This window comes from Eufriesea mexicana, unplaced genomic scaffold (genome assembly GCF_001483705.2).
Source record: "Eufriesea mexicana isolate 0111107269 unplaced genomic scaffold, ASM148370v2 scaffold143, whole genome shotgun sequence".
NCBI lineage: Eukaryota > Metazoa > Arthropoda > Insecta > Hymenoptera > Apidae > Eufriesea > Eufriesea mexicana.
In genome coordinates, this window is record NW_016908322.1 from 614,662 (window position 1) to 626,510 (window position 11,849).

At 55.4% G+C, this 11,849-nt stretch overlaps 1 pseudogene; it reads right to left on the minus strand.

The window, feature by feature from the left end:
• Positions 1 to 7,121: 7,121 nt before the first annotated feature.
• Positions 7,122 to 11,505, minus strand: LOC108555178 (uncharacterized; annotated as a pseudogene).
• Positions 11,506 to 11,849: the final 344 nt, after the last annotated feature.

The following is an 11,849-nucleotide window of genomic DNA, read 5'->3' on the forward strand; positions in this document are numbered from 1 at the left end:
GAAATGCCTCAATAAAGTCGGAATGCATGTAGGTCACGGCGAGGCGAGCGAACGTCACATTTCCCTGATCTACGCGCTGGCAGCGATTCAACAATGGCGCGGCGAACCGGCGACGCCGGAATTAAATTTCGCCGGCTTCGTTTGCACCGTGGCCGTTCCCCTCTTCGTCTTCGTTTGACCGTGGAATTGGTTGCATTCCAAACGGCATAAAAGCCCTTCCCGATGGCTGGCTCGTTCGGCGAATCGAATCGACACCGATGCCCGCCATTTGCATCCACCACGCGGACACCTCGTTGCCCCGATAATCTACGATAGAGAACGTTCCTACGTCCGGCTTGACAAAGTGCTTGGCGGAAATTCCACTCTCTTCCGAACCATGCAAATTTGTAGTCACGCACTCCGCCTCTGACGGTGCATCGTCGCTCGTCGCGGAACGAGAATCTATGACGGGGATTTAAACTCGTATCTACTCTAATCTCTCCCATTTTCCTGGTCGAGCTTTAATCGAAGACGAAACGAAACGCGACGAGTTCGCGAAAAGATATTCATCCAGCTTATTAGCTACCGGAGACGAATTACGCGATCGAGATACGATCCCAAAGTGTCTCGGAGATTCGTACACGTCTTCCCGTATTCGTCTTCGTCTTCGAGCGCAAGCTCGAAATTCCCATACGAATCGAAGCAAAGAAGCCTGGCGTAACAGGATCGCGCTCTGGTCTCCGTGCAAGCGTCTTCGTCGCCGTCGTCGTCGCCGTCCGGAGCGCGCATAAATATCGTCTTTCATCAGGAAACACGGGATTTTTCATCGAGCGATGATGCGCGTCGCTGACTCTCGTCTCGATCGCTTGCCACGTAAATATAGACGCGTCCGTACAGATATATCTCGCCGTGGCGGCTCTCCGCTCTCCTAACTCGTTCCTCCGCTCGTCACATCGCGACCGATAAAAATACCCTAGCCAACCGAGTCCTTTCCGAGTGGCAGCCGAGCAAGGACGAGATCGGTCCCGTTCCACCATCGGGAGTAAAGCGCGGCCCTGTCCCACGACGCCAGCCACGATGGGAGAAGACGGTGACCCGCGTCGATGGGGACACCTACAACACCCAATCCACCGTGGCTGCTGGCGTGTTTGCTTATTTTCTCGTAAGAACCGGTCGTTTGTCACCGGTGCGCCTATTTATATCAGCTCGCCGCAACGTCTCCGCGCGGTGACAAATGTGCTCGGTCCGCGTATTCCGAGCCTCGTAAGCGCCGTCTCTGTCGCGCGTATTAGTTCGGCGTTCGGTCCGTTTCCCTTCGCGGAGGCGACTCGAATCGGCCGCAGCGGGATGCTTATCGGCCCGGTTGCTCAGACCCAAAGATTAACCCTTCGCGTCGTCGCGTCGGGCCAACCGATTTCCTCGAATACGTCCCGTACACCTCTGCTCGAGCATGTTCCTTCTCCTCCGGTACAGCGAGTACTCGCGCCGGTCCTTCGGTCCTCCCTTCCAACCTATTAGATACTTTTTCGGCCAACGACAGACGTAGGTGTCGTCCGGTGTGTTTGCTTTATCGGATTCCGCGCGCGGCCCTACGAGCCCTTAGTCACGAGGCTCTTCCCCGGGTCGAGGTACTCTCGTCGATCGCGTCGATCTATCACCGGATGCGTAAATCATTGCACGGTATTCCACGATACTCTTTACGATCACGGGCAAAGTTTACGAGCACGGGGGACTCGAGCCTCGAAGGAAGCTGTCTATCGTCTCCGATCCGTCCGTGGATAGGTCCAGGGAAAAGATAAGCGCGCGTTTTCCCTCGTATCGGCCCACGGCATCGAATACGCAGCGAGGGGGCACAGCGCGAATTAATTACGCGTTAACGACGCGCGCGGGACGGTATCCGAGGTCGGAAAGCAGATATTAAAACTTCCTCGCGAGACGAATCTCCGGCCAAAGTTCCGGTCGAGCCGCTTAATCCTCGATCCCTGTCGCGAAATCTTCTTTCTCTCCGTTCGCCCCCGCACGCGCTAGGGAAATTTATTCCCCGGCAGATGTCCCGAGCGAGAGACGACCGAGCGGCGCGGTTCTCTCCCTTTTCATACCCCTACGCAACGCCGCGGCCAGACCACGAGAGATCACGAGCGTCTACCAGACCGTCTTCCAGGACCACGCCTCCCTTTCCGGTGCCGATTATTTTTCCGCCTTGGCCCTCTTAACGAGGAGGTTGGAGCTTCCTGAACGAGAATTAATCCTCTCGTCAAAGCCCGCTTTTGTACCAGACCGACCAGGGATAATCGTACACGCGCACGGTCCAATTCCGCCGCCGCGTGTCTCGTTTAGGGCACGAAATAGAGCGAGGCGACATTCCTCGGTATTTTACGCCAACAGTCGAAAACTATTCGCGCGACGATCCTCCACCTCGTGCCCCGTTTCCTGGCACGACCTATTTATCCCTCGGGTTCATCATTCGTTTCCGGCTTCGTGGGCCCAGTGTTCCCCACGGCGAGTAATTACAAATATTTCGCTTCTAATGACTAGCGAGAGAACCGAGGCGCGGGACGAAAATGGGCCACGGCTTTTCGCTCGTTATCAACGGATGCGGCACGATCGATCGGGAATCGAGCAGCCAGCTATCGCCGTTTCATTCGGCCGCGGGGCTGCAGCCACGGTAATCCTGATAATTAGTGCAACGACCTGCCCTTTTCCATCGTTAAATCGTTCCCATTGTCCCCGTTTAACGCATCCGGTTGTTGCTTCTTTTTCGATTCCGCGAAAGGAACCCCGCGATTCCGCGCAAACGGCGGAACGGTTCCCGTTCCCCCTTTTCTTTTCGATCGCGAACAAGAACCGCGTTCCCTCGAAATCCCGGGTACATCCGATACCGCGTATTCTTCGTTTAAACGAAAGACAAACGGAGCGTAGACTCTGCGGTTTTTTCTCCGCGTAGATCCAGCGTGAACCGCTGGCTCGTCGAGCTTCAAAGAACGCGTACATCACCGCGGAAATACCCCTTTCCGACATTCGATTGTACGTTTTCGTAACTCGCTGAATTCTACGCGAGTTTCGCAACACCAGGAAACGTTACCACCGGCAAACTTCCTTTTACGGCATACCTGCGAGCGTGCACGTGGCTCAAAGAGCTCTCCGCGTACCTGTACCTTCCGCAGCCGGTTCGGCTGGACCGGAACACGGCAGGGCCCTCCTCGAACGCCGTCCACGCCCACGGAAAGCGGTTTCACGGAACGGAATCGCGGAGAAGCGGCCTTGGGGGCGTAGGAAAAAGATGGGCAACGTACATTTGGAAGGCATTAACGCGTCACTCCGGGAATCCGACAGCGGCGACGAAACGCCGCTCATTAAAATTCCATCGGGAGTCCCCGGGGCGGCCTGACGTCTCATCGGCTTTATGAGTTCCGCGTGTGTCGCGCACCGGCTGCACGAGCCACATCTGCACGCGAACGTAGCGAACAAAGAATCGGGGTGATCCTATACTCGTCGTCGGGGAATCGGTACACAGGGAACGCGTCTAAACACTGGTGAACCGCTTATCGGCGTCGTGACACGGGCGTCGAAATAATTAGACGTCGAAGGAAGCGGTTCCGTTTGGCAGCCGACGCGCGCGGGGTCGCCTCGCGCAGCCAAGCAAGGGAGAAGTTAACGGTCTCGTCGACGGTTTTAATAGCGAATGGCTGCGCGTTCGTTAACGACCGAGCTTTCTTTAATTAAATCCCTCGAAAAGTCGGAAGAGATGCCCTAAACACGCTCGTCCACGCCGACGAGTAATTACCGGTCGGGCCGTTTGGTCCGTGGGAGCAAGGATTTTAGACGTTCGTGGTCGTTGAACTATTTCCCCTCTTCTTTCGGTCCTTCGGGGAACAAAGAATCCGCGTATCTCTCTCTTTCTCCGCTCGAAACGATCGTCGCGACGTTCGAGAGGCTAAGGTGGACGAGAGGGCAGCGAAGGTCGAAGACGCGGGAAGAGAAACGATAAGGGTAGAGATGGTTTCTTGCGTGATTCAGGGAGACAGGGTAGCACCGTCGGAAGAAACGAAAGCGAGCAATATCCTCGGGGCAATGCTTCACCGCGAGATCCCGCACGACCCGCGGCGACATTCATAAGCCACCCTTTATCGTCCACCCCTGGCATCCAGCGCGGTCGTTCCTCGCGCGATTTATCGCCGATATCAGCGGTTTCGAAGGAGACTCGGCGACAACGAGCGCCGTTCGAAACCGCAACGCCAGACCGAAATTTTCGTCGCGATCGGTGCGAAACAAGGGGGTCGACATCGACGCGAGTGTTAATTTCGCCGTAGCCGGAGCGTTAAGGACAGCTTTAAGAGAGGCGACCGGCATATTTCTGGCGGGAATTGCGGGCTTAAGACCGCGGAGGACCGGCCCTGCCGTGCATATCAAACACCCCGAGCTCCCTCTTTCGCCGCCAACTTCCTCGCCCGACCCTTCGTCCCGGTCTCACCTTCGTCCTGCTCCTCGCCAGGGTAACTTTGCTTCCCCTTAGTCCCCTGTAGGTGGGATTAGCCGATATTACGTGGGTTTGACGGCCCGCCTCGAGTGGAGGCTCGTAAAATAAACGCCACGCAGGCCTGCGAAGCAGATGGCCCCCGAAGCTGCCGGCGGGATCCCGACTTCCGCGAGCAGGGCGAAAACCCCGCCGATCTTCCCTGTTTCCCGGTATTATAAGATTATTAAGACGCGCTAGCGGGAAGACGTTACGTCGGGGGTGAAACCAGGGCGAAGTCTGCGGTCCTCGGACTCGCGCGTATCATTGTTTCTCCGCGCGGGCGCGGCGACTGGTTAACGGCTGGAAATATTGCCAGGCTGAAGGCGCGTAAAAATATCTCCGCGTAACGCAACGATATAGGGGATAGGCCCGGGGGAAGATCCGCGTATGGATATTGCGCGGGATATTATGCGTAACTCCGCGGACCGAGCGCCTCGACGATCTCCCGTTACGACCAATTTTGGATGCCACGGCATTTTTCGGAAGTTTATGGCCCGCGTATACGCCGCTTTCCGCGCGAGAAAATATCGCGCGTCCGCCGGGTTATCGCGATCGAGATCCTCGCCGCTCTCTCCCCACCGCGAATTAACGTTTCGAGCGTAATAAAATCGGAAAAGAATGCCGCGCGACGAGGAAAGTGTTTTGTACGTCGTGCGCGGCAGGACGATCGAATCGGCGTGGAACGCAGACGCGTGGACGGCGAGGAAGGACGGAAACGAGGCGGACCGTGGATCCGCGGCAGCGCGGAATCGCCGGAGCGGATCGCTGCGCAGCCGGTAGCGCGGCGCGCATAGGTCGGAGAGTGGCCGCGCTGGTTAGCGAGAAGGGAAGAGGAATCGGACGGAGGAAAAGCTGCGAGGACGAAGCGGAACGTGGCGAGACGAGGCGATCGCAGACGTCGGAAGGAGACGACGAAAGACGCGCGTGTTGCGGAGAGAAAGAGGAGAAGAAAGCGCGGGTGGCGAGGGCTCGAAAGGTTGCGGAGATATTTACATTGGAGGGTCGGCCTTTCTTCGGGCCGCTGCTATTATCGATATTCATAATCCGAAGCTGGAGACATCCGTGGAACGTGCAGCACGCCGGCCTCATGCGGTGACCGGAACGGGTCCGCCGAACAAAAAGATAGGGCAAGTAGGACTAAGAGAGAAAAAAAAGGGAAAAGGACGAAGGAGAGTGGAGAAAGAAAAAAGGAAGGAAAGGGAAGAAGAATTAGGGAGAGGCAAAGAGAGAAGGCCCAGCGAGGGGCAGCAGAGGATGACGAAGAGAGGGAGCCAGGCCACGGACCGCGGGGGCCTAACCGCAAAAGAGGCAAATCGACGGGTAAATACGTTGTTGACTCTGCGGAGAGGAGGCCGAAAGCCAAATGGAATTCGGTCCGGTGATTTAGTGGGCGGTCTTCGGAGACCGCCGGCCGCCACCACTGCCTCCGCGCGCGCTTCTTCTCTCCGCACCGCATCGTTCCTCCTTCATCCCTCTCTACCGCGTCCTTCCTCCCCGTTCCTACCCGTTCCTACCCGTTCTCCGAGCCGCACAGTCTGCCGCGTTCATCACCCGACCACTGTTCACGGACCAGCAGAAGAAGAAGAAGAAGAAGAAGAAGAAGAAGAAGAAGAAGAAGAAGAAACGGCAGAAGAGGAAGAAGCAGAAGAAGAGGAAGAAGCAGAAGAAGAGGAAGGAGAGGAAGGAAGGAGAAGGGAGGAGATCCCGAAGAACGGCAGAAGAGGAAGAAGCAGAAGAAGAGGAAGGAGAGGAAGGAAGGAGAAGGGAGGAGATCCCGAAGATGCAATCGGCTACCGTGCGGACACGCGTGCGTGCCGATTCTGCGGCCGAAACTGTCCGACGTGGCCTGGAGGGCCGGTTCCGCTTGCATTCAATTTACAAAGAGGGACTTTCCTTTTCTCCCTTTTCTCCTTTTCTCTTCGGCTCTTGCTTTTCGGTTCCTACGCCGCTGGTTTTCTGCTTTCCGTTCCGGCGCACGCGGGGACGGACCCTCGTTAAATACCAGATGCGCCATTTTTATCGGGGTTTTATTGCACTCGCGAGCGATAAACTTTCGGGAATTAAAGTGGCGACTGCTCGGTCCTTGCCTCCAACGCTCGCTGACCACGCATCTGCGCTTCTGTCCGTTTTAATCCACCGATCGCTGCGGTTTCCTCTTACCGATTCCAGTTCCTCGAGCTCGCGCACGGATCGCATCGGTGTCGCGATACCGTGTCCTCGAGGGAAACGGTTCTCCTCGTTTTCATACCCGTCATTTCTACGATTCATGCATTTCCAGGAACCGATTCCACCGTCTGGTATTTCATCTTCTTGTGCACGATTCTTCCTCGATCTTCCGTAATTTTAACGGTTACCCGAGATCCTATCTCGCGTGATCCGATTCCGAAGGGTTTCTCGAATAATGCAAAATGGAAGATCGATTTTCCCCTCCTCGATTGTATCGCGAACCTCTGATAAAGAGATTACCGGTGAGAACGCTGCTGGACCATTGTGGAACCACCCGCGAAACTCGATTATCCGAGTGGGGAAAAAAGAAATCGGTATCCGAGCCATTCCCACGCGGTCGAACGCGAATCCCGCGTTTCGCGTCTTAAAATTCATTATCCTGGGGCCAGGGCCAAAGCGATTAAAAGAGGAACGATATACTTGGCCGTTCACCACGGACCACCGTCCTCCAGCGTGGTTTCACTGGGTCACGAAGTGGCAGGGGCCGAAAAGTTGCCATTGGTTTCTTGCGGACCGTGCAGCTTCGGGGAAGCGAACCAATTAGTGTTTTGCTCGGCTAATGAATCGTCATCCGGGCCGCCGGTGCCCCCGTGCAGCGTGTAAGTTAAGGTTAGAGCCGGTGGTATGCCCGGCACGCTCGGCCGTAGAACCGGGTTCGCGAACGAGTCCGAGCACAAAGGCCGAGCAACCTCGCCGAAGAAGTGGGTTATTAATTATCAGTGCTACCTCTCTGTCCCCTCGGTCTGCGCTTCTTCCTCGTCCCGCGGTTGCTGGCCGGCAACGGTCGGCCTACCTCTGCCATCTCCTACCTTCTCTACCTGTGGCCTCCGACTGTCCGGACCCCGCTCGCCGCGGTGCAACCGCTGCAACGCGATATAGAATCCACTTCTTCCATACCTTTCGCGAATCCTGCCAGACTATCCAGGAAAGAAACTCGCGGCTGGGAAGCACGGGACGCGATTGTTCTTCCGTCTCCGCGCGTTTGTCGCTCCATCGGATACCGTTTGGTACTTCGTATTCCGAACTACGAGAGCAGAGGTTCCAGGAAACTAGAGGTTCCACCGTAAAGCAGCGTGGTCCGGTTCGGTTTCTTTGATCGCGGTATCGAGTACTCACGGTCGAGTATTCTTACGCTGTCAGTCGACCAAGAGTTATCGCGGAATCGGGATAACGACGGAGCGTCTTCGACTCGCGCTTTGTTTCAGTAATTTCCCTCGCGAAACGCGAGCTGAAATCGCGCGCGAGCCTCGCGAGCCTTTCACCCGGCTGGCTCGTATTAATTTCTTCCACCTCCGCGCGATGCTAATAAAAATCGCGAGAAACTCGACGAGTGCAACGAAGCGATAAGAGCGGAGAACAGAAGGCCGGGCTCTGTAGCGAACGATGCCCGAGATGCCGCGAGTTCAAGAGCACAATACGACGCGGTGCTCCGTCCAGATGGGCAGATTATCGTCTTCCTGCATCGCGATCGCAAGATCCCGGGTATTTTTGTTGCCTCGCCGAGAATTAGCCACACCGTGCGCCAGCTCGGAGGTCCGCTCGCGCGGGGAATACCATCGCGAAGGCATTCCGTGGCCACGATCGCCGCGATCCTCAAAGAAAATGGATGCCCGCCGATTTACTTCTTATTGGAACGGAGATACACGAAGAATTCGTTGGAAACCAGCGTTCTTTGCGAGAAGATTAAAACCAGACGACAGAGCTGCGAGCCAGAGAGAGAGAGAGAGAGAGAGAGAGATAAAGGAGGAGACAGAAAACCTTGAACTGGGACCAGTCTCTCATCGGTGAATCGCGATTTCCTCTTTCCGACTGGATTTACGTCTCCTCCGTTACAGTTGCCTCGAGTGAAAATCGTTCGACAGGCCGCGAAGAAAATAAAATAAAAAGAAAAATAGAAGAGGATGGAAAGAGAAGCTCGGACCGTTAAACGCTCCTCGACCGGTTCAGATCGGTGATCAAAAGTTACTAGAAAATCGAAGAAAAGTCGTCTACCGTTGTTCGCTCGTCGTTCTCTCCCAAGTTACAGCGGAAACGAGGAAAATTTCCGCGAAGCTGTGCCGTTTCCACGTTCCTGTCTCTCGTCATCGAATTCTCCTTATCTAACCGATAATCCAACGTTCCTGACGAAATAATATTTCCACCCGACGCGATGGGCGGAGGTTCCAAGGGACCATTAACCGTATCACAGCGTCCAGAGAATACGAAGCAGCATCCGTCCACGATTCCAGGTACCGTAAAGTTTACGACGGGGCGAGTAACCTAGCGAGACTATCCCTCGTTCCGTAAAATCGCTGGACCCGGCTATTAACGCCGCGTGTCCGCGAGCTGCTCGGGCGACCATTGTTGCGCGCGTAAAATCGCGACGCGCGAAACAGGCTCGGCGTCTCCGCGACATCCTCCGCGACGAAGCTGGACGTGTGCTCGGCCGTAAAATTTACGAGTGCTCGTGGGCTTTCTTGCCGCGACCTACGCCATGATGTACGGCAGACGCGATGACAGTCACGGTATTACGAGCAGCGTATGTTAAACGCGCAAGAATCGGCCGATAGGAGCGTGCGTCAGCTGTCTGTCAGACAGCGAAGGAAGCTCGCGCTAGCGGAGCCCCGCAGATGTATCGCGCGGGTTAGACCTCCGCTGTATCCGGCCGTCCTACCGACCGTTCTACCGGTCGTTCCGTCGGTCGTTTCGTCGGCCGTTTCACCGAGAGACACACGGACGGACAGCCGGATAGACGGACGGACAGAGACGGACATAGAGGGAACGAATGATCGACACGCGAAATCATTATCATACGATCGAATCTTTCCGATCACGTCCCATCGACGCTGGAAACAGCCGACATTTACGACTGGTTAAACATATTGTAATGTCCGTCTGCGGACAATGCAAATCTGGGCTTCCTGTTTCCAGGAACGACTCCGATATCCGCGGAGCATGGGAATCTTCGATAAAGAATTCCTCGCTGCTGACGCGGCCTCTCGCCTTTCTCGATTTCCACGCACGCCTTTCTCGTCCATGGAATTTTCCCTTTTTTCCCCCGCCGCGTAAACGCCATGGAAAACAGGAAATCGAACCATCCTCCCGTATGCCGCGGTATATAAAATCGACGCGCGCGTCGCTCTTCCAGGCTAACTCCGACTTCTATTTGCTCCACGCGGCTCTCCGCCGATTTTTCCGCGTATCACCGCCGAGATATCTCCTTCGGCCTGAAATATCCGCGTTGCTCCGCCACTCGGCGCGGAATTTATTGAAAATTGTTTGCGCATTAGCCGGATAGGGTTTCGTCGGATCGTTGATCGAGAGCGGTGTTTCTTAATGCTCGAAGCGTGCCGCGAACGAGTCGAGATTTAACGGATTACCGACATTGTTCCGATCTTTGCCGGTGATCGCGGCTGAGGAAACGCCTCGAGACAGAATTAGCGATCGTTCGGGACAGCGATAGAGAGACAGAGAGAGAGGAAGAGAGAGGAAGAGTGAGGAAGAGAGAGCTCGATCCACTTCGCTGTCCCGACACTTTCGCCCATCGATCTACCTAATACCTTCCAGTTAGCCGATCTTACATCTCGCTTTTACGCCTGCTTTCCGTAACGCTTCGAATACCACGTGAGAGACAAGCGAGCTCTCTGTTTACGATCGTTCGGAACGCCGAGATAGAGATAGCCACCTCGAAGCACAATCCGAACCCGGTTCCCAGTCACGGGTCTACGAACATTTCGTTAACGCGTTATCTCGCCTGGCCCATCGATTTCTCTGCCTCCGACTAGAGAGCATCGAAATAACACGAGCTGCTCCTAGGCTATATCGAAAGCTTAATGAGAGTTTCCATTTTGTCCACGCAGCTACCATCACGAAATCGGCTTATAATCCAAGCCTATGATTGGCCCTTCCGGAACATCGCGGTACCCGCTTCGCGTCCTCGTCGTACCTTCTTCCCTCGTCGTATTTTACTCGGTCCGCCGTAAACTCGGAAAATGAATCGATCAGTGGAATTAACGACCGAATCATTGAGCGCAATTTCATCACGCGGACTCGCGCGAAACGATGGGCGTTGGAGATCGTTTAGGGATCGCCGTAATCGCGATATCTCCTATGCAAATGAACACTTCGACATTGATCGTCGCGCGATTATCGCAAACTCGTTCCTAATTGTCCGCTCGCTTCCCTTCTCGATCGGATTATCGAGCAGTAAACTCGTAAAAGCGGAAGCACGTGGAACACCTTGTATATCGAATCTATCGCAACGATGGTTAAAGTCCCAAAGAATCCCTACGTTGTCCGATCCACGAACGAAGTTCGGTGTGATGTCTAAAACGAGACTGGACCGATCGAAATGGAACATCGGCTCCAGCTAGACGTGGACTCGCGAGGGGTCGAAACGACAGAGATTCGAGGGACCTCGAGTGCCCGAAATTAGGCGCGAATCAGAGAATAGAGAGAGAGGAGGCGATCGACGCGGAAGATAGGACACAACTGGTACCTTATTATCCGACTTCTCTCGCCCACCCGTCCAAAGACCGAATCAAGAACGATTAATATCTGCTTGGCCGTGCAATGGCGGATGTCCGTTTTCGCCTTCGGGCGTCAGGGTAGAACAGCTCGAACGATATTTACGATCGGTCCGCCCGCGGCACCGACGAGCTCTCTGGCTTTCTTAGTCACAATGTAATAAGGCGCGTTGCAGTGCCGGCGTACGCGCGTTTACGAGGCGTCGTCGGTCGAGTTTTACCTCGTAAACGTGGGCGGCACCACGTGGAGCTGATCCGTGGACACGAATTTACGTCCATTGTCCGGCACTCGCCACTTTTCTGCCTCCTCGCCGCGCCGTCGCGTGCTTTTCCTGCTCGCCCTTAAAACCTCTACCGGTAGAGGCGGCTGCGGCGGGCGGCGCCGTTCACCGAGAAAGGGTAACATTGATTCATGCCCGTGGGAGTTTTCTGAATCACGTTGCCCGCACCTTTCCTCGGATACGATCTTAAAAAAAAAGATCCGACCCCTGCAGCCGAGCTTTACTTCCAGCGGAATTTCACGCTCCTCGACGTTGCCCGTGTTTTCGCGACAGCAATCCAGGGAAGAGGTTCCAGTTACCGCGTACACGCGGTGGAACGATGATCGCGCGGAATTCTAGTCA